Source organism: Mus caroli, unplaced genomic scaffold (genome assembly GCF_978045245.1).
Source record: "Mus caroli unplaced genomic scaffold, Mus_caroli_1 scaffold_4, whole genome shotgun sequence".
Classification (NCBI taxonomy): Eukaryota; Metazoa; Chordata; class Mammalia; order Rodentia; family Muridae; genus Mus; species Mus caroli.
The window spans coordinates 27,289,136-27,308,884 of record NW_028227259.1 but is presented as its reverse complement, the minus strand read 5'-3'; the positions used below and the strand labels follow the sequence as shown (position 1 = coordinate 27,308,884).

At 41.2% G+C, this 19,749-nt stretch overlaps 1 pseudogene; it reads right to left on the bottom strand.

Annotated features, from left to right (window-relative positions):
* Positions 1-18,591: 18,591 nt before the first annotated feature.
* Positions 18,592-18,939, bottom strand: LOC147005077 (ER membrane protein complex subunit 4 pseudogene; annotated as a pseudogene).
* Positions 18,940-19,749: the final 810 nt, after the last annotated feature.

Sequence of the window (19,749 nt, the reverse complement as noted above, 5' to 3'; positions counted from 1 at the left end):
TTATTACAGCAACAGCATGAAATAGACTGACTGCTTCCATGAAACAAATTTCCTACAGATATGGTAAGGGGGCAAGCCTTACCAGAGAGTACTTTGTATCATTAGGAAAGGTGTCTGCATGATGTTAGCATGTGTATACAAGGTCCATGGCCTCAACAGGAGCACTTTCAAGGAGGACAGAAAGTGTGTTTTTTACTTGAAATAAGGGGCCTCAGCACAGTTGCTCAGACTGGTCGGTGCCGATTTCAACTCACTCTATCCATGCAGAGGAACCCAAGTTGTCCTCCCACCTTCCTTTTGAGCCAGGTATAGGCACAAAAAGACCAGGACGCAGAGCTGGTGTCCAATTCCTCAGTTATGCTCAATTTTCAACTAATGTTTAAACAAATACAGTGTGGTCACTTATTATTGATAGTCTTCACATCTTACTGAGGGCACCAACTGCTTGACTACAACCAACTCTCTAAAAAGTCTGTGCCCTGGGACATATATCAAGATCAATCTGGCATGGAGGTGCATGCACACTTTCCTGTACTGAACATAGAAAGGTAGAGGTAGAAGTATGATGTATGGTGAATTAGCAACCAAGTTCACATTGTGTTCCTGGATTTCATCTCAGGACAAGGATGTGAAGAGTCTCTGATGGCTTCTGTCTAGCCCCTTGAAAGGTTCTCTGAGCTTTGGCCTCAGCACTTAATACTTCCTGCTGGGTCAGCAACACTAAAGGAAGCTAAGATTGTCATCAGCACAGTATCACGCTAGCAGCAGTGAATGTTACTCAGTTGTTTAAATGATGATACTCACTTTCATTTTTTCTTAATGTGGGCTAAGGGAAACAGAGAACATGGTCCTTAGAATGGAAAGATCATTCTCACTTCTCCATCTTCCCAGAAAGAAAGACTGGAAGGGAGAGAATGGTAAGTTCTTTATAATAGACAAGACTTGGTAAGTGAGGCCTTGGATGTAGCCTGTGATTCAGTGTTGTTTTCTGAAACAGGATCACAAATATCCCATGTGGATTAAGTTACCTTTGAGCTCAGACAATTCTGCTTCCACTTTCCTATATTTGAGCTTCCAAGTGGGGCCTCCAAGTACTGTGAAAACATAACTAGTCATTGTGAGAAACCTGGATAATCTAATGCTAAGGCATGTACAGCACAGTATAGCAAAAGTCATTGATTTCTATGTCTGCCCCCTATTTCAGATAGTTGCTGTCATATGACAGCCAATCATCAATAGAGAAAACAATTTGACTCAGAGCAAATTCATGGTGTCCACATTCCCTTGTGTTCTGTAAGAGGTTTGTTAATCTTACAATGGTCCATAAACCATTCCATGGGACCCCTCAAATTAAGGGTCAATATGCAGTTATATCTAAAACGGCCTGATCCGAACAGAGCACTGGATACTTCCCTAATTTAAATGAACTAATTTTGTTTTTCATTTGTTTTTGTTTGGTTGGTTGGTTTGGTTTGGGGGTTTTTGTTTTCTGTCTTTATAATTAACAAAGATAGAATTTTGAGGCTATGGCTCAGGCAAAAAACCTGAGCTATGGTTCTGATCAATCAACATTATGGTCTGCATTTAATGAATCATTCATGTTTGACTGAGATTGGGTTTTGTGTGGTTTGTGGGGCCAAACATGAACCCAAATACAAGATGCTAGGCCCTTGCCCAGTCAGCTAACCTATGTCTGTAGTATTACCCTATACTTTCTGCGTGCACCTCCGAATCTCTGTTGAATATATTATTTATTTCATACAGAAACTGATGGTCTAGAACACAGAGGGCTATAAGCAATACTGATCGGTGAGATTGGTGCAGTGAGAAAAGCCCCCACACAATCTGAGGACCACTCATTGTTGGCTCCAATATTTCAGTTTCCTCTGCCAAAAGATCTCTAGACTGTTGTCAGAAGCATGATGACTGCATGACTCCCTCCTAAGGGATCGTGGGGCAAATTTCAAATTCTAAACTCAAGGCTTCATGAGTGTGGTCCCTAAAACACACCCACACTGCAACCGGCCCTGAAGGCTCAGCCTGGATGAGATTTCATGCACCTGTACATGATGAGACAGGAGTAGATTTTGGCTGCATGTTCAAATGCATAATGCATAATATGCATAATCATATTGGTATGATTTCTCAGTAGGTTTTAATGGCTCCTATTGTTGATTGAGGAAAATTTAAGGTAGGATGGGATATTTTTGAGAAGGGTTTGGAAAGGAAACACAGAGTTAGATACATAGGAATTACTTAGGTGTGGCCAATCAAGCCTAGAGCAAACCCTCGCTTTGGAAGGAGGATGTGCTCAATGGCTATGCCCCAGGAAAGGGCAGCTCAGCTTCCTGTCAGTACAGGGAGAACATTAGCAGGGAACCAAAGGCTTTATGTAGTCCATGACATCAGCAGTCCCTTCTTGGACATTCTATCGACTCCTGGAGAGTTCTTAGCAACCTCTGTGATGTCACCAGTGTTGTAGTTACAACAAGCAGACTGAGATTTCTCAATCAGAGATTGCACATTGCAGTGATGGCCTTGCTTGCCCGACTTGGTAGACTTTTTCAGAGAACCAATGTGGATGGGAGAGAGACCAGAGAGGGGAGGAAGGATGCTGGACTACCATCTGAGAGTAATGAAGGACGAAGGAGGTGGACTTGGCGAATGTGGAGTAAGTCCTGGGAAGTGGATGTTGAGCTTCCTGGTAGGGGTGGCCTGAGCTGGCCTTTCTAGTAATGTGGAACTGGAGACTCTGGGTAGCCAAAAAACTTCCATGGTTATCACAATTCTTGAATCATCAAGGATTTTTAGAACAGTACTTTTCCATCCCCTAAGGCAGGAGTTGGCAAGGTCAAAGATGTTAGGCTATGAACTTCAAGTCTTGACTTGCACTGGGTATTGTGGGTGTTACTTGGGGACAGAATGAGACCATCAGGAGTGACAGCGGGTCTAAGCTATGCCAGTTTGAGGGAGGGAATACCTGCACTTCAGTCCATGGCTTCTTTTAGCTCCTGTAGTTATCTGACAGTCACAGGGAAAAAAATGTTGCTCCAGACCATGATGTCATGTTCTCAAAACTACTCTGACCTCCTGTTTGTGACAGTGCCTTACTTACCTTTCTTTATCACCAGTTGTGGGTAGCAGCCATTTCTATACTGTAAACAAAGAACAAGCAGTTGATAGATCCAGAGGGGGATTCTATTTTTATTTCTGGGATGTTTTGTGTTTCAGGGGAGAAGTTGATCATTGTGATGAACATATTCTCCCCCTGCCTGACTTATTAAGCCAATTCCTTGGCTTAGAGTAACAGGGTGGATATCTGAGCATCTCCAAGATCTCAAATACTTTTGATAGTGAATTTGTAGTCTGACTTGTGAAACCACAGGGCTCAGGGCTCTGAAGTCAAGTTGTACCCTGAAGAAGACATCTCTCTGGTCCTCATATGCATGTTTAAGGGGGAATGAGGAAACATCTGGCTACTGGTGGTGTCACTAGTTTACAGGCATTTTTCCTTCTCTTTGGTAAGTCCACACTCTTTGCATTCTCACATCAAATATTCTCGTATTCATCTACCTACAGTGGCTCACAGACAGACATCATCCCCTATACCTGTCATGAGCAAGGAGCAGTTTGAGAAGGAAGAGAACAAGCTGATCAAAGAGATCCAGCTCACTACACAGGAGACAAATGAGCTGAGAGATCGCCTGATCTATGTGACCGAGGGATCCATGAACAAGAGGTATACCTTGGTCCAAAACCTGCAGTGTTAGTCCGGGGTCTGCAATGCCTCCCTCATCTTATGCTTTAAAAGGGGTGGGATCTAGGAAGCTATACCACCAGAACATAGTTGGGTCTCACTTCATGCCCCTAAATACTTATTAGAGGAGAGGCCACAACTGAAGTTTTGTCAGGAGCGAGAAGGGAAATAGACTCTTTTGATCCCTCCACTTGAAAAGAGGAACTTGGAGTCTGAGTGAAGAACTCAGGGAAAGAGGCAGTGATGATTACCTAGGGTTCATTTGGAAAGCCTTTGACAGGAGGTTTCTAGGTGATGTGTGTTTGCAGTTGTGTTTTTACTTGTCTCCCAGGTGATTGAGTGCTGGCACCTCCAGGTAGCAGCTGGAGGGGCCTGGTCCCACATGGTTCTTCTCAGTGCTTGATTAGAATGCCTGAAGTTCATGCCTGTTCCTGTTTGTCTGTGTGCCTTACACTCTGAGGCAGTAATGTTGCATGCATTACTCTACCTCTCATTGTGTTCCCTTTGTCTCTGTCTCTCTTTCTCTTTCATTCTCTCACTCTTTGTTTCTCCATCTTGTGTATAGGTCTAAGTCTGTGAGTCTGTGCATGCACAGATACAGACCTGTGAATATGTTTTGTATGTTTTTATTTCTCTCCACAATTTGGAATCTAGGGTAGGTGTTTTGGCCTCAGGATTTACCTGCCTAAAATTTTCCAAGTGAGGTGAGTCCTTAGACTGGTAGTCCCCACTTTAAATAGCATTGCATTTTGACTATGTGGTCACAAGTGTTCATACATTTGTATCCCTTGGGCAGTTTATAATCTGTGGTGATGTCTGGCATCATCTCCAGAATTATGTCTAATAACTGTCTCTATAATATTAGGTATCCAGTATTTAGAATCCCTTTTATGGAAACAGGGGAAACACCATCACAGCTGTTTGGTGGGTAAAGACAGGTAGCCTAGGCTCCTGAGAAAATAACTGCTTAGTCTGCCCTTCAGGCCTACTGAGTAATGCAGGGAGCCAGGGCATCCTCCATCTGGATACTTAGCTTCTGGTGTCCAGGGGCCAGGATAGCCAGTTTCCCAAGGTTAAGAAAATCCCAGCATTTAGAATGCAGTGTGTGCTTTCCATGGCTGCAGTAGTCCAGGACCCAGCCTGAGTTCATGTGTTACTAAAATCCTAAGTTTATGGAGTTCTGTCTTCCTGGGGCCAGGCCCTACCACAGGCCAAATGGACATTATAAAGAACTGAAATTAAAGGAGAAGGAGATCATGACATTCCTACACGAATTAGAGAAGGACAAAATGGAGGCCCAAGAGAACAAGCAGGAGCTCAAGAAGGAGATAAATTTCTATCGGTAAGTTCTTGTCTGGGAGGCCAACACTTGTGAAATGGCCATTTCTACCTTCCTTTGTTTCTGGTCGGGAGACTGCATTTCTGGTTCTATACTTTATGATTTTTAGGCATCAGTGTCCCTTGGATTTTTGGACTCAGTTTTCCTAGGTCTCTAGGAGACTGTTACCACTGCAGGTGTTCTCCAGGCATCCTCAGGAGCCTCTAGACAGACAAGTGATTCAGATCATCAGAAGGTTATTATGCTGTACTGGGCCTCTGTGGCTCAGGTCGGGTTTGACAGAGCTAAGTGAGGTGTAATATGAGGATAGAGTGCCCTCCCTTTGGTTCTAATGACTACCCTGATTGTAGTTGCAGCCTACTAATTGGTATTGTCCCAATGCATGGGCTGTCATGAGTAGATGGAGATCCCTCTTTCTTTTGGGAAAACATGGACCCTTTTGGGTGTTTGGACTGCAGCACAAATTTCTTCTTCCATGAAATGGCTATTTGGTGTTTGTACAGCTGTCATGGATGTATTCTGGTGGATTGTATTAGGTCTTCATGGGAATCAGGGTACAGGTCAGGTTAATGGGACCTGTAAGTAGAAATGGGTGGAGGAGGCTGCAGGAACTTACCATGCAGACTGTTTTTCCAGTAACCTGCACAGCCGGATCCTGCTGGAGAAGAATCATATAAAGAAGAAGTTGGCGATATTGCAGCAGGAGAAGAAGGAAGTACTGGCTGATTGGGCCATCATTCGTCAATGTTTGATGGAGTTGAACCTGAGTGGTACAGAAGAACAGGAGAAGACCAACAACCTGGAGACTCAAGAACATCAGGTAGGGACAAACAATTCGGCCAGGCTTTGACTCTCTGATAATTGGCACAATAGAATCTATCTTTGCTTCCTCCCACCAACTTTCTAATCCATCCTTCCAAGCAGCCGCCCTCCTCATGGAATGTAGCTGTTCTTTGCTCTTTTTTCACACAAGTTAGCCTCTTGTGAGACTCTGAATTAGCCTCTTTTGAGGCACTATTACCACTGGCAAGTGTACCTTTCACCTCTGCTTTAGTCTGCAGTCCACTCAGGCTGACAAGTGAATAACATGTCACATTCTTGCATGCATGTCTTCAGATAGGTGGAATGCTATGTGGAGGTTTGAGTGAATTCTGGGTCCCATCTGCAGATTTCACATCAGTAATTTCAGTTAGAATATTAATGTTGACTGTCAAGTAAAGATGAGGTAGTGTGAGATAAAGGTCTGACAGCTGCCATGCCTTTCCCCACCATTCCTGTGTCTTAATAACTGCCTTCCTCTCCCAGGTCTCAGAAACTGCTAGAGAGCTGGGATTGGCCACAGCTAAAGAAGAGACCATCTTGCAAAATGAGTTGTCATGCCAGGAGGACCCTGCTGACCCTGATCTCCAGCATCCAGAATTTTCCTCAGATGAATCTTCCTCATATGAATCTCTTTATATCACATGTCCTGAGTGGGAATAGGCCCTAACTAGGAAGCCATGGCTGATTCAGGGTGTTATTGCCTTTTCTCTTCAGACAATTCCTCTTGGCAGAGAACGGAGGTGACTGCACTGCTAACAAATGTCCAAGAGGAGTAACAGGCTATAGGTCTGTGCTGCTAAAAGTGAAGAAAAAAGATGAACAATAATTTGTTTATAGTTTTGTTTGAAGTTTTCATTTTTTGTTCTTTGAGTTGTTGCTGTTTTATTTAGAAGTTATATGTTCTTATTCTTTTATTTCATTGTTTATTTTTGCCTTTATCTCTATATTAATTGAAATTGTAAAACCTATTTTTAAAAAATTCTATTTCTTATGCAAAAAATGGATTTGCAAGTCGTGACTTTTGAGACCATCTTCTTTATTCAGGTGTTCTATCCCCTGCTGTAGACCTAGAACTCACATCCAGAGATGGATCTTTGTAAGTTCCATGCAGCCAGGGCTATATAGTAAAGTCATAGCCACCTAGGGGTATACAAGGTGATGAACTTTTGTGTATCAATAATTTTATTTACCCCATGGACACACACTTGGTGATGTAATCACTGCCATATTGCTTCCATGGTGTCATGAATTCTCATACTCCTAACATATAGCACTGTGTAACACACATTCATTCATGATCCTGTGAACCAGATACTGAGGAATATACAATCATTGTTCTAAAGCTGCTGAGAATATAAACACATTCAGAAAGGAATATAAAATAAATCAGGAAGGCCAGAGCCATATGCCTCAGTTTACTTGCAACAGAGCATCAGTGATTGAGGCGAACAATAGCTTCCCTTTGGTTCTGGCCTTAAAGGGTCAGAGCCATTAACTGGGAGAAAGTTCAGGGGTCATCCCTCCTGAAAGGGAGGGATGTCTAAACATGGCTTTCTGTGAGCCAGAGTTTTTCCTTGTTTCTAGTCAAGAGTTAATATTTACCCTGCGAGGAAAATGTCCTTGGGTCTGCAGATAACAGTTTCTTCTTGTGAAGTTTGTTCTCTTTCTGAGGAAATGACTCCAAAAATGATAATATTGTCTGCCCGGTGCAACTATGTAAAAATGTTATTGTTTGGGCAAAATTTGCAAAGTCATAACCCATGTTTTTAACCTGTAGAAATCAGTAAAGCTTTGCTACTTGGCATCAGGTCAGTAGTCTGTCTGTTTATTTAAAGCATTTGCGAAGCTCATCTTCATCAAGTGATAACCACACAGCAGATATAATGACCTTCCATTTCTTGCTGGAAAATAGCTTTTAATAGATGCTGTTGTCCTTGACCATAAACTTGCTTTGTTTTGCTGTTGCTGATTAGACTTATGTTGATCATTTATGTGAATGGGTGTTTTTCCTGCTGAATGTAATACTGTATGTGGCTCCTCCTGAGGGACATTTCCCTCAGAGCACAGATGGAATCACAACCATTCCTGGAGATGATTGTTAGGTACCATGTGGGTCTTCTAGTGAGTAGCAGATGCTCTAACCTGTGAGGCATCCCCAAACTTCCTGCAGTTGGCTTTTGTCCTTCCAGTGAATATGTTGTATTAGATGATCAGGATCAAATCGACTTTAGTGGAGAATCTCAGGAGACCTGTAGTTACAGTGCCTGACCTGCACATACTCATTGTCCTAGGCTGCCAGGAATTTATACACGGCTCTGATATTACCACTGCTATTTCTGTGTTTAGAGCCTTTTAATTGAACAAAAAGAGGTGGAAGGAATATTGTGGGTTGCTGTTTGTGTGCTCTGCTCCCTCAAGAGTCCCTAAAAACAGGTGTAGTCAGGTGAAATTTTAATTTATCAGATAAGGCTAGAGGCTCTTATTGGGCAGGGGGAAGAAAGGCAGAGCTGAGATTTTTAGAGAGGGGAAGTGAGATGGAGAAGAGAGAGGGAATGAAGGACAAAATATGGAGGAATAGGAAGATGGTGCTGGACTACGGGGCTCTAGGGGCCATAAGTAACTGGGGATTTCATAAATGGGAAATAGAGTAATGTAGGTACATTTTCCTGATCTAAGTGTGCAGGTTGTATTTATATGTGTTGAGTTTTGCATTATTTGCATGGGCATTTTGTGGTTGTAGATTTCCCCTAATAAATTTGTCTGGCATATTACAAGGGTTTTGTGTTATTATTTAAGAGGTAAAGGGGAAGTGTGAGTGGCAGCCAGCTCACTGGAGGCTAGCCACAGGTGGTGGATGGCATTGGAAGTATGAACAGCCTGGCAGCAGCTAAACATGCGAAACAGGGCAATAGTGCTACATGGGGCTGGCCACTCAAGGTTAATGAGATCTTCTTTCCTGTCCCTAACCACTTTAGCATGGATTGGGTTTTGTTTTTATGTTTTGCTGTTTTTCTTTTTTGTATTTTTTTTTTGCTATAAGCTACAATAATGTATTTATTTTTGTTCTAAGCATAGTAGCAAACTGTTGAATTGAAAAAAAAAAAAAAGATCCCCCATGACCTGTTTTTTTTTTTTTTTGCCTGTGATCCAAGCCCTCCCCAAACTGTGTAAAATCCCGGTGTGATAAGTTTGTTGCAAAGTTGCAGTCTTAACACAATAACAAAGTAGGTGGTGAAGTGAAGGGTGTAATGTGTAGGCAGCTGCATGCCCAAAAGATGGCCTGGACCTCCAGTACACCAGCGCCTTAAACAAAGCCATTGCACAGGTGCCAGCCCGAATCTGGTGCCAAACCTTCAGAGAGGGTGTTACACATCAAAGGGCCCGACATACTGACAAATCCCAGGAGGACACATAGCTCTCCACAGTGCTGGTGTGGATATAGGCGGTCCTCCAGGGGTTTCCCTGAGTTCCCCAGTAGCATGGAGGTGTTCCTGAAATATAGAAAGCTGTTGAGAAGAATCTGACCTTGTTGCATATTTTCTTGCTGGACAAGGTGAGCACAACAATAATGGGGAAATCTGGAAGAGTATTGGGTGGCCTAGGGCAAGCCAGCTTCTGTAAGCACTCAGCATACATACCTATTATCCCTGGCTGTGTCTACTCTTATCCATATTTGTACATGTAAGAGACTTTTCTGTCAGCTTCTGTAATTTGTGAATAGTTATTTAATTTGGGTTATAGAAAAGTTTACTGTAAGAATGGCATATTGAAACATGCTTCCCTGCACCCAAATTCAGAATAGCTACAGTCACAGTCCTGTAGAATACATACTCCTCTTGCAAACAAAACAGGCTCAGAAACCAAAAAAAATAAACAATAAATAACAACAACAACAACAAAAAACCCATCAACACAGATCAATTTTAAGAGTTCAGATGTCATAGGATCTATTTTCTTCTTTACATGGAATTTTAACTCCAGAAAGGAAGGCAACATAAAGTGAATTACCATGCTGTATGGCCTACTGTGGAAGGAGAAGTGACTTGGGCATTTCCAGTACTGTACATGAAGAAGGTATTCATAACAAAGCTGCCTGTCACAGTTCGGATTTGCTACACATCTCATAAAAGTCTCTTCTTGGTCAAATCCCCCTAAGTTCTCCCTGATTTAATCCTAAGAAAAGCCTTGAGCTGCAGTGCAAGGAACAAAGATTCAACCCAAGACAGCCACCACCTTGTAAGTGACTAGTAGAGGCTATCCTACCTATGCATGTCTTGAACCTAAGTAGCCAAAAGTGGCTTTCCCTGTTTCTCCACAAGGACCAGCTAAGGAACTGTGAATCTGAACCAGCTACAACAGTCTCCAGGCCCAGTCCCCTGCACTCCTAAACTTAGACCTGACTGAAAGAAAAGATGGGAAAAATCTAACAATAATTCCTTCGTTTACTACTATTGCTGCTAACATAATCGTTATTGTTGTTATTCCCAGGGAAGGCCCTGGGTCTACACTGTAATAAGCAATAATATTGATCTCTGTTCAATAGCTAGGCAGCTGTCAAAGCATCTCACTTAAACAACATCAATGTGAGGTCTGGATTCTTATCATCAATGACAGATAAGGAAGCCAAAGCTCAGTATGATGGACCCACTTGCCCAAGACTGTACTTAGAGCATGGCGCTGAGAAAATGTCAGTCTGATTATGGTCACCCACTCTTCCTTCTCTGATACCACACCCAGCTGGCAGGGTAACAGACCATCTGCCCATATATACCTTTGAATTAGTCCTGACCCCCTCATCACTGCTCCCCCTAGTGGTCAAAGTGATCAATGCTCTACTCCCTACAAGCAAGAGTGAGCAAGTCCTCATCTTGTGAGGTGAGTGAGGACTGAATGAGGCACAGGGGAGCCTGGCACTCTCAGGAGTCCAGTCATGAGGCTGTGGCTCTCCAGCTGGCTCCACAGCCCACTCCCTCACCCTGTCCTTGATGTGGTGATGTGCTGAACCCATGCTGGTATAATAGCCATGTTTGCTTTCAACTTTCTAGCTCCTATTAATTCTGTCTATCCAGAAAGGTGACAAACTTACTCTGCTTAAAAAGAAAAGCAAGTCTGAAAAACAAGAAAAATAACACTAATTTTGTTATATTTTGGTTTTTTGAGACAGGGTTTCTCTGTGTAGCTCTGGCTATCCTGGAACTCAATTTGTAGACCAGGCTGGCCTGGAACTCAGAAATCCACCTGCCTCGGCCTCTCGAGTGCTGGGATTAAAGGCGTGCGCCATTACTCCCGGCAAAAAATAAAACTTTTATGCTTTTATTTTACTTATGATTTTTCTTTTAAAGTCCAGATCTACCCTCTGTCTCTTCCACATCCCATACCTCCTCCCCTGTCGCTCCTCTGTCCACGAGGTTCCCTAAACCCACCCCACCAGACCTCTAAACTTGCAGAGACCTCAGTCTCTTTAAGGTCAGTTGCATCTTCTCTGACTAAACCCAGACCCAGCTATCCTTTCCTGTATATGTGTGAAGTCATAGCCACCTAGGGATACACAAGGCGATGGTCTCTTGTGTGTGGATCATGTGGCTTACCCCATGTACACACACTTTAAGATGTATTCACCTCCATACTGTATCCATGCTGTCATGAATTCTCCTACTCCTAACATATAGTACTCTGTAACACACATCCATCCATGGCTCTGTAGCCAAACATTGAGAAATATACAGTCATTGCACTACAGCTGCTGAGGAAATAAAAACAATCACAAAAGAATATAAAATAAGTCAGGAAGACCAGAGTCATGTGCCTCAGTTTTGCTTGCAATACAGCATCAGTGATAACCACACACCAGATATAATAACCTTCCAAGTCACTCTGGGAAATAGCTTTTGAAAGATGCGGTTGTCCTTGACTATAAACTGCTGTGTTTTGTTGGTGCTAATTAGGAAGGACAATTGAAACTCCCCTTTTGCCATAGAAGATCTAAGAATATATTGTGGAAGTACTTGTTCCAGGTGACTGTGTAAGTATTTACTGAATAGAACTGACTCAGCCTGGAGATGAATCAGAGAGTTAATGTGTGAAAGAATTAATCCCCTCTCATTGATGTCAGATAAGGGCATCCTTTGGTACATATGCAGCTGGAACCATGGGTCCTCTTTGGTTAGTGTTTTGTCCCTGGGAGCTCTGGGGAATCTGGTTGGTTGATTTTGTTGTTCTTCCCAAGGGGTTGCAAGCCCTTTCAGCTCCTCCAGTCCTTCCCCGACCTTTAATATTCTTGAATTCAGAGTAACTTAATATTTATAAAATAACTGAAGGGATTTTCTTTTTCCTGTTTTTCTATTTTCTTATTCCCGTAAACTTTCTCCTTCAATTATATCAGGACTTTGTGTGTGTGTGAGTATATGTGTGTGTGTGAGTGTTTGTGTGTTTGTGCATGTGTATTTGTGTGTGTGTGAGTAATTTATGTGTTACGCTTTGTTGATGTTTATTTAACTTCTCTAAAGGTTCTCAGGAAGAAGGCTTCTGGAGCACACCCATCTCACTTCCACTAAGTCCTGTTCTCAAACTGTGTAGTGTGCTCACCAATAGGGATTTACCTTCAAGTTTTAGGAGACAAAACAGGGAGAAAGCAGTTGATTACTTGTATTGTCCCTCGGGCTCCCTTAACCATCAACCCAAAGGAGGTTTTCTATGCCTTGTAATATGTCTTTTGTTATGTAGTCTATGGGTCCTGAGGGAAGCATTATCACACCAAGTAATTATATATGTGTGTGTGTGTGTGTGTGTGTGTGTGTGTGCGCGTGCGTGCAATTTTAGATAAATATAACATGGTATACTTTTTATATTTTCTCAATTATTTTATGTTATGTTATATATTTTTTCTTTTTTTATTAGATATTTTATTTACATTTCAAATTTTACCCCTTTCCTAGTTTCCCCTCCAAAACCCCCCTAATCCTTCCCTGCTGCCCCTGCTCCCCAACCCACCCACTCCCATTTCTGGTCCTGGTATTCCCCTATACTTGGGCATAGAGCCTTCACAGGACCAAGAGCCTCTCCTCCCATTGATGTTCCCTCTCTTCTTCTGCAATGTTCTTTCTCCTCCTTCAACAACTTCACTTCTCTTTTTCCATTCTTTACTTCATATCACGTGTACCAGGCTATAGCTCTCTCTAGAGCTTCTTCTTTTCATATATGGTCTTCCTTTTCTTTCATGTCTTCTATGGTTACTCCAAGTTATGTACTTACATCTAAAGATTGAGAGATAGGAAACACAAATGATCAACATCATGTGGAGTTTGTTCTTCTTGTGTATGGTTTATATCACTCAGTATATTTTGTAGGTTCATGCATATAGCTGAAACTTTCTTGATTTCACTTTTCCTCACAATTGAACAATGCATTGTGTGTTTATGCCCTGTTTTCCTTATCTTTTCATCAGTTCAAGGACATTTAGATGGTTTTAATTCCCTACCTATTGTGACTACAGTGCCAATGAACATAGATGAGCAGATTTCTGTGGAGTTGGATGTCATTCCATTGGACCATAGGTAAAAGAGTGGAATGTTGAGTCATATGGTAGATTTACTTTTAGCTCTTTGAGATTTCTCCATATTAATTTGGAGAGCAGATGTATCAATATGTAAACTCAGGAGTTAGGGTTTTCCTTTCCCCACATCATTTTTTGTATTTATCATCATTTCCTTTTAAATTTTTCCTTTTTTCATGTTTATTGAAAATATTTTTTCTTTTCTTATTAGATATTTTCTTCATTTACATTTCAAATGCTTTCCCAAACATGCCCTATAGCCTCCCCCAGCCCTGCTCCCCTAATACTCACTCTCACTTCATAGCCCTGGCTTTCCCCTGTACTGAGTCATAGAAAGTTTGCTAGACCAAGGGGCCTCTCTTCCCAATGACGGCCAACTTGGCCATCTTCTGCTACATATGCAGCTAGAGACATACTTTCTGGGGGTACTGAAAGTTCATATTGTTATTCCACCTACAGGGTTCCAAATCCCACCAGATCTTGGGTAATCTCTCTAGCTCCTACATTGGGGGCCCTATATTCCATACCATAGATGACTGTGAGCATCCATTTCTGTATTTGCCAGGCACTGGCATAACCTCACATAAGACAGCTATATCAGGGTCCTTTTAGCTCATTCTTGCTAGCATATGCAATAGTGTCTGAGTTTGGTGGCTAATTATGGGATGAACCCCCAGGTGTGCAATCTCTGGATGGTCCATCCTATTCTCTTATATCCAAACTTTGTCTCTGCAACTCCTTCCATGTATATTTTATTCCCTATTCTAGGAAGGAATGACATATCCACGCAGTTGGTCTTCCTTCTTCATTTTCTTGTGTTTTGGAAGTGGTATCTTGGGAATTCTAGGTTTCTGAGCTAATATCCACTTATCAGTGAGTGTATATCAAATGACTTCTTTTGTGATTGGGTTACCTCACTCAGGATGATATCCTCCAGATACATCCATTTGCCCAAGAATTTCATAAATTCATTGTTTTTAGTAGCTGAGTAGTACTCCATTGTGTAAATGTACCAAAATTTCTATATCCATTCTTCTGTTGAGGGACATCTGAGTTCTTTCCAACTTCTGACTATTATAAATAAGGCTGCTGTGAACATAGTGGAGCATGTGTCCTTACTACCAGTTGGAACATTTTCTGGGTATATGCCCAGAAGAGCTATTGCTGGATCTAGTGGTAGAACTAGGCCCAGTTTTCTGAGGAACCTCCAGACTGATTGCTAGAGTGGTTGGACTAGCTTGCATTCCCACCAGCAATGGAGGAGTGCTCCTCTTTCTCCACATCCTTGCCAGCATCTGCTGTCACCTGAATTTTTGATCTTAGCCATTCTGATGAGTGTGAGGTGGACTCTCAGGATTGTTTTGATTTGCATTTCCCTGATCAGTAAGGATGTTGAACATTTTTTCATGTATTTCTCAGCCATTCAGTATTCCTCAGTTGAGAATTCTTTGTTTAGCTCTATACCCCATTTTTAGTGGGGTTATTTGAATTTCTGGAGTTCAGCTTCTTGAGCTCTTTGAATATATTAGACATTAGTCCCCTATCAGATTTAGGATTGGTAAAAATTCTTTCCCAATCTGTTGGTGGTCTTAACAAAATCAGAAATGGAACAGGAGGCCTAGCAGTGGACACTGAGTAGATTGAAAGAATCATCAAGTTTTAATGCAGAAGCTTGTACTGCAGAAAATTGGAAAATCTAAATGGTATGGGTTATTTCTAAACAGTTATCAACTATCAAAACTAAATCAAAATCTGGTCTAGTAACTAACAGTTACATGAGCCCTAAGGAAATAGAAACAGTCATTAAAAGTCTTCCATTCCAAAAGCCCAGGGCCAGAAGGTTTTAGTGTAGGATTCTACGTGACATTCAACAAAGAGCTAATACTCCTCAAATTATTCACAAAATAGAAACAGAAAAAACATTGCTAACTCATTCTGTGAGGTCATAGTCACTCTGATACCCAAACCACACAAAGTCTCAACATGGAAAGAGATATTCAGTCCAATTTCTCATTTTTAACCTTTCCTAGCAAATTTTCTTATCTTGCTAATAGGGAAGAACATGTCTTCCTTGTGTATTTACAGTTGTGAAATTAGGCACTGCTATAGGACAGAAGGTGATTGTGTTGTAAGAAGTGATGTAAATTGCCAGTGCCTGGCAAAACAGAAGTGGATGCTCACAGTTATCCACTGGACAGAGCAAAGGGTCCCCAATGGTGGAGCCAGAGAATGGACCCAAGGAGCTGAAGGGGTTTGCATCCCCATAGGAGGAGCATCAATATGAACTAACCAGTACCCCTAGAGCTCCTTGTGACTAAATCACCAAAGAATACACATGGTGGGACTGGTGTCTCTAGGTGCACATGTAGCAGAGGATGGCATAGTTGGTCATCAATGGAGGAGAGGCCCTAGGTCCTGTGAAGCTTCTATTATCCAGTAGAGTGGAATTCCAGGGACAGGAATGGGAGTGAGTAGTTTGGGGAGCAGGGAGTAGGATGAGCAGTTAGGGGATTTACAGAGGGGAATCTAAGAAAGGAGTTAACATTTGAAATGGAAATAAAGAAAAATATCTAATTTAAAAAAAAAGAAGTGATGTAGAATAGAGAGAAACATGCTCATAGGGAAGCTAAAATTAGACCAGAAAACTTCTAGAAACAATGAACAAATTCAGCAGTGTAGCAGTATGTAGAATAGACTGATGTTAATCTTTCTGATAGTGTTTGGGTAAGATATTGTACTCTTAACAAAGGGAAACTCCATTTACATTTTTATATGTAGATATGTATGCTTGTACTTTGGGAAGGTTGTATAGTAGTAGAATTCCATACTTTTGAGTAGTCTTATTTTGAAAAATAATTATAATTGTTTTCTAATCCAGTCATGTGTATGTGTGCAAGTGAATGAGAACATTCACATGTAACCCACTTGCCAGAGAATATGTGTGGAGATCAGAAGGCAACATAAATAAGAATCAGTGTCCTCTTTCCACTCTGTGTGATCAGGTTTTCAGTGTTGGCAGCAAGGGACTTTACCCACTGAGTCATCTTGACAGCACTTTAAACTTCATGTAATTTCAATTGTGCACTCTGGGATATCACCTAAGTGACTTTCATGGGAGGCCACAAAGGGGGATTAGTAATTAGTAATTTTTGCACGGTTTATATTGCCTTAGACTTTCATGCTCCTTACATTAGTGCATTAGACATTAGGGGCTATTTCACTTATCAAGTTTTTAACAGGTGTATTCATTTAATTAATATCTTCACATTGTTCTGGTGAAGCTGAGTTGTAGTAGAGTTACGTGAGTAGTTTACCGGTTATATCCTCACTTCAGGGTCAGAGAGGGCACAATGTATCCTCTATATTATGCCCAGAGGAGAATGCTCACTGGGGGGTATACCCTCAGTTTTTAGTACACCCAGTATGCAAATGTCATACTAACCAATTAACAGCAATCATCCTTGACTTCTATCACTTTGGGAATCTTATTTGGCACACCTAACACTAAGTGGTTGTTTCTGACCTAGGTTTGCTCTTAGCATGGCTTGGCTTGGCCCAGCTTGATACTGTGTTTAAGTTGGCACCCATGGCTTCAGAAGTAGTGTCAGTGTTCTAAGATCCCATTTGTGGGGGAGGGGAGGTTGCAAGTCACTGCCTGGTGGGTCCCACTGACCCTGCTCAGCACACCCCTTCAGCTTGCCCACTGCCTTGGCTTCACATCTGACATTGCTGTCATGTGTGAGAAGTATTTCATGCCAGTTTCCACTGTACCTTGATGTGCCTGGGTCCACTTGCTTTCTTAAGAGATAACTTGCCAGGTTTAATCAGCTCATTTATAGATCTTTCAAAGAAAGTACATATTATTTTGATTTTTTTTATTTATAGTATTCATTGGTGAGGTTTCTCATCTCTCATCTTACCCATGGTCATGTTTTTAAGTCTTTCTAAATTGAGTAACATAAATCAGACACATATAAACAATTTCTGTGGACTATAAATGATATATGAATATTTATGTATTATGAATGTATTCATATAGTCACATTTGAGATTATTTTGTATAATATTGATAATATTGCAATCTTTTTTAACTAAAACAGTTTGAAATAATTGTAGATTCGCACATCAAATCAATCTTTAGACAAGGAATATAACACAGTCTTTCAGTGTCCTAGTTCTTCAGATACAACCCTCTAGAAAACTGCACTAGGAATCCTCCAACAGGGCCTTGGTGTTGACACAATCAAGATGCCACATCCTCTCTTTACTCCAAGGATCACTTCTGCTATTTAGTCAGCACACCCATGGTTTTACCTATTTCTTCAGATCCTGGATTTTACCGGTGTCTTATTTACTTTTCTATTGCTGTGCAGATACACCATGACCAAATAACTTACAAAACAAAGTAATTAATTGGGGGCTTGCTGGGCATAAATCCATGGTAAAAAGAATGGCAGTAGGCTAGGAGACAGGCATGGTGCTGTAGAAGTAGCTGAGAACTTATTTCTGATTCACAAGTTGGAGGTAGAGAGAAAAAGAGACAATGCCTGGCGTGGGCTTTTGAAATCTTGAGGCCTACCCACAGGAACATGATTCATCCAACAAGGCCATATTTCCTAATCCTTATTGAAAACGTTCAACCAACTGGGGACCAAGATTTCAAATATATGAGTCGATGTGGACCATTGTTAATCAAACCACTATATCTGGCAATCACTCCATATCTTTTCAGAATATTATATGAATGCAATCCCTCAGTGTGTTACCTTCTTGTTTCATTTGTTATGTGTCTACTTCTATAAATATAGAATCAACTTGTTGTATGTCAATGAATTATCTCACTTTATTGCTATGTAACATTTCAAAGTACAAATGCTTATGGGTGGCTTAACAATCACATTTTGGAAGGACATCTTTTGAGTTGTTTTGGGGTTGGTAGTATTATAAATAAAGTGGATTCAGTTTGTGAAGAACGACCTAGATTCTTGCCAGTAGAATAGGTTGTATGGGGATCCCCAGGGAATCCCTTTGGTCAACAACTCAACTAAATGTAACCTAATTCCAGAACTGGAAACTTCAATTGACTGACTACACATAGGAGCCAGTGGCTTAAACAAGAAGTTAATGAGGCTCCAATAAGTACATACCAGATGCTCTTTTCTCAAGTTCACCAAAGTAATCTCCAATCCCTAAAAACTGCATTCTCTCAGATGACTCCATTTAGGCTAGCTAGTATGATGTCTATGTAGGCGTCAGCCCCATGGACTGACAGTTATAAACAGCCAGTGCTAATTAGTTTCCCAACAAGATAGACCAGACTCTGAAGAAACGTCTGACTCCAAATCTCAAGCACATTAAAAGTGACTAACATGGCTGTGTTTGAGTGGGTCACTAGGCCATCAAGCCCACCATCATAGTCTAGAAGATGGAGGTAGTATTGATAATTGTCTACATAATGAAGAAGTTCATATGAGTCTGTTTAAAGGGACCCAAGGGACTCTAGACATGTTTCTACAGCTGGATCTAATCTGTCGTTGAATGCTGGTATAAGGCACTTGCTTGTCCAAGTAAGTCACCTTGGCACCTAGTCACCTTGGCACCTCCTAGCAAGTTCAGCTCAATGATCTACTTGAATTATTGGCCTCTGTTGGCTGCCTGGAATCCTCTGCTGTCATGACAGCAGAAGCTTTCTTCAATAGCAATGGATCTCCAGGAACTACACACTCCTCTTGCTAATGTTCTTTATTTTATTTCATCTTATTCAGCTTTTGAAACTCATTGTTTATTCAGGGGTACATTTGTATAGTACTGGCATATTGTAATTTTAGTGGAAGTTCTGAGTTCTTTTCTACAGTGGCTAAACCCACCACAAAATGTTGTTAGTTGTCCATTGTAGCCTACCAGAGTTTGGTATGCCACTGTGTGTTATGTGTGCCCTTTGGAAGGATTGCAGTGATATCTCATTGAGGCCTTAGTCAGTGTTTCTCTAAAAACTAATGATGTTGAACATCTTCATTTGCTGAGTATAATCCCTATTTAGTGACATGTTTGTTACTGATCCTGTTATATTTCCAATTGAGTGTTTTATAATGAAATTTTATTTATGAATTTTATATTTGAGATAGTAGTCCTTGTTGAAATTGGTGCCTTTCAAGTATTTACTTCTAGCTGTATCACATAACTTTGCTGGCTTCCATCACAGACTGAAAACTTTTGGTTTAAGGGAATAAAAAGCAGGCTCAAAGTAGAATGCATACTTTACATGTGCAAGGTGCTGTA